At 43.5% G+C, this 3,877-nt stretch overlaps 1 long non-coding RNA gene across 1 annotated transcript; it reads left to right on the plus strand.

The window, feature by feature from the left end:
* Positions 1-705: 705 nt before the first annotated feature.
* Positions 706-1,709, plus strand: LOC132319057 (uncharacterized). Its single transcript, XR_009484438.1, has 3 exons — positions 706-745; positions 1,079-1,174; positions 1,674-1,709. It is a non-coding gene; the product is annotated as an uncharacterized LOC132319057 (long non-coding RNA).
* Positions 1,710-3,877: the final 2,168 nt, after the last annotated feature.

Here is a 3,877-nt window from a genome sequence, read left to right on the forward strand (position 1 = left end):
AGAGTTGAACCAGACAATGAAGGTTAATCGCATGGTACGCGTCAAGTGTGCAAGGTTCTCTTAGGTGTTACGAACCGTTTTTGATAGTACTCAGCAATGCTTGGGGTTTCATACCGTTCTTTGAAATACTAGGAATAAGCTTCTACACCTTAAGTTACAGCCGAACCTAAAAGTTGAACAAAATATTCCAGTACTCCAAAGCGTGTGCTGATGGGTAGCACTTGCTGCTGTTCTGTGCGGTGGATGCATTTTACTGTATCTGCAGAGGACATTTATTCACTCATTAGAAATAGCACAGGCAGTTCTGTGCAACGAACTTCTTGTAATTCGTCAACGTTCTGCTTTACGCTTTTCATTCATCAGAATGATCGTGATCCTCACTTGAGAGAGAGAGCGCTTGCCAGAAATTCTGTATTAGACCAATATGGCAAGATCCTTCCTAGAGAAAGGAAGCTGCATGTAGAGAGAGCCAAGCCTTACCATTTGCCTTCATCGGTCTTAAGAGAAGGTAATTTTTCGGGGGGGAAATACAGTGGACAGCTAACCATCGCTTGGATTCCACGAGGCTGAGAGTTTTTCCCTCTCGCTTTACAGTCGCAAGACCAAAGCCATTATCAACAGTAACAAAAGAAGCTAATGCAGGAAACGTGCACCCAAGAGCAACTTGCATCAGTAATGTATTGTCCAAAATTGGAGAAGTATGGGCAGCAAACGAGCAGAAAACCAGTTTCTCACAGCATGATAGGTAAGCAGCCTTCTAACAAAGTTTAGTCTTGAGCTACGTGTTTGGAGAGAGAGAGAAAAATCCATTGGAATTGCGTTAGCGTTTTGGAGGGAAGGTGCGCCTGAATAGAGCTTTGTCTGGCTTTTTTGCGCATACAATATGTAGCATTTAAGAATCAATACACCATAAGTAATATTTGGAGAGTGAGTTTTTCTGCTATGATAATAGAGTGGAAAAGAGGCTAGTAGTTGTCAGATGATTTTCCTGCAGGTGGTATGGTCAAATAAACTTGGATTCTGGTATGTTTGGACTTCAGGGGAATGAAAGTCATTTACATTTTCCTTTTAATTCTAGTCCTGGAGTGACAGAACCACCAGTCATAACACATCCTCTCCCTGATGCAGAGTCGCGCAGTGCATCTGTTAGAGAATTTTTAGGAAAATGTTCCAGGTATAGTAGATCTACAGAATGACTATTTCAAAAAGGTGTTGCTTCTCCTATATATATATGTATGTGTATGTGTGTGGGTGTGTACACTTCCTGTGCTTGCAAAGTGTTCTCTTTGCGTTTAGTTTTGTGTCTGTTAAAGAAAAGGTCAACTTAGGGACACAACTAAGTGGAGAATTTGAAGTGGTCCCAGCATTGAAATGTGGATGCATTTTCTTCTGACACGAGAATGACATCACTTGTGCAACTTAACATTGGATTACTCTTGCCTCAGAGGCAGTGATTTAGGAAATTAAGTACGAAATGTAACGGAATAATTGAAAAGAAGAAAATGCCTCTGACTTGTTGGTGGGCCTGAGACATCACCCCAACAGCGAGGGTTCACCTGTATTTCTTGTTCATGGAATGTTTTTGTTACGTACCATCTCAGATTTCTTGAACGCAGCATGATTCTTGCTATTGATTTATTTCTTTTCGTATTTTAAATTGTGTCCCTTAACAGATTGCTGGGTTTGGTGGCTCGTCCTGTTCCTCCACGCTCTGCAGCACAGGGTGGTAGCCCACATTCGCCATGCAGAGCTTCTACTTCATTCATGCCATCCAGCCCACTGAAACCAAATACGCATGGTTCCGTCTCACAAAAGAAGTTTTCAGGAGCATCAGAGCTGAATTTGCTAGAGACTCCTCCTGTGGTTAAGGTTCGTACTGTAAAAAACCGGTACCAACCAACCAAAAGAAAAGCCTGTAAACTTTCTTTAAAATGAAACCACCAGAAAAGTCTTTACAAACAAACACTGATTGGTCTTGAGGAACGGAAAAAGGTTTTCGGTGTCCCAGACTTCAGATGAAGTTAAATAGGCTGTCAGTTAGTTAGCTCGTCTCAGCTTTGGGAACAGGAATCTCGGAAATGGAGCATGTGATTGCGTACACTGAATACTCTGTTCTCTGTCCCTTAACCGCATAAACTTTCCTCTGTAGGAGAGAGTACATTGTATGTTTCTAACTCTACATTCAGCGGTGATGTGAAAGGAAACGCGGTATTTCGCTGTCCTCAGTTTTGTCTCACTCAGTTGGAAGTTATTCCGTTTGGTAATTAATAATGCATTAACAGATGTTTTTTAACTCTAGGTCATTGAAGATAGTGCGGGTAAGGCACAAACCTCAGCAGCTCCTAAGAGAAGAACAATAAGTGTTGCACATACTGAACCAGAAAAAACGGCTACTCATGAGCAAACACCCGCCCGGACGGCTGGGGAATCAAGCACACCCAGGAGTACAGGAGGGACAGGGCGGTGCGGCAGGAAGAGACGCGCAGTATTGGAGGAGAGCACAGGGGAGGAGGCCTTCCCCCAAGGACCTGGTGGCAATCCTTTGCTGCCTGAAGGCATAAATCCAGCAGGACGTGCCAAAATACTTAGAATTTTAGCAGATCGTATGGCAAGAATATGCCCAGTGTGCAAACAAGGCCACAGATAGCTAAGCAATTTAATTCCCCCGTCAGAAGTTCCTTTTGTTAGAAATTGTTCCATTGTTAGGCAATGCTTGTAACCTATTAGCCTAGGCCAAAGGGAAAAAACTATGAAAAATATAGAATTTCAAGTAATAAGCTGGCATTTGTTTCTTATTTGATTTGTACTTTGTCTTCCGTGCAAAACTTCCAGGTTTCCATTCCAGAAATGCTTTTTTCACCCAAGTAGTTGAGGTAATGAGTCTGTTTGATACGCTTGGCGAGAACTGTACCGTGGTTCCTTTTGAATTAAAGCTGTTCCTGAAAGAAAATGCGTTTTCCAGTGCACTGTGCTATGCGGCTGAGCGGTATGTGAGGTAGAGGGAAGAAGGCATGTGATAGTTGCTGATGCGTCCCTTCGTTCAGGTCACTTACTCCTTGGCTCTGTTATCACCTGGCATGGTTCAAGAGCAGGCTTATCCCGCAGCAGTCATCGGTGTGGTGTGCGTTGCTGCTGAACTTGGTTTAAATCCAGACTAAACCATGAATTATTAGTGAACAACTGATCGCTTGTCTTGCGATACCAGAATTGTAATTTTAACACACAGAGAGAGAAGAATGCAGGGAGTAGGTGCGTGATTTCTGTGAACACCACCAGCACAAGCATATGTGACCCTAGGAATCGAGGGCCCAGGAAAACCTTTACTTTTGATCTAGCCTATTGGTCTCATAGCGTCTTCTTCCTAAAGGGCAAGAATGGTATGCTCGTCTCAGCAGGACCCAACAGTTTACGCCGGCCAGGTAAGATTTTATTCCAAGAACCAACTAAAAGCAGTTGTAGCTAACACACAGTTGTCGACTGGTGGGTTCGTTTATCTCCCATTACTAACACGCATGTAAGTGTAATGCAAACGACTGGCACTTGTCAGTTTACTGGTTTGCAGCATTATGTAGGTTTTGTCTACATTTCTGTCATCGTGGAACTCAGTACCACTTTCAAGTGTGTTTGCAAATCCTGATTGCTGATTTAAACTATTAGTGGGGGCACCCGTAGCGGACAGCAGTGCTCGTGTATGCATTTGCTCGCTCATCTCTGAAGAGGATGCACTTGATGGTTTTTTTCATAGAGAGGTCTTTTGCGATCTTGGTCAAGGAGTGCTGGGGAAAGCCTGGCGGGGTTATAACGCTGCTCTGCTGGCATATGGTCAGACCGGCTCAGGGAAGAGCTATTTGATGATCAGATACGGTGCAGACACAGG

Source organism: Gavia stellata, chromosome 2 (genome assembly GCF_030936135.1).
Source record: "Gavia stellata isolate bGavSte3 chromosome 2, bGavSte3.hap2, whole genome shotgun sequence".
Taxonomy (NCBI): Eukaryota; Metazoa; Chordata; class Aves; order Gaviiformes; family Gaviidae; genus Gavia; species Gavia stellata.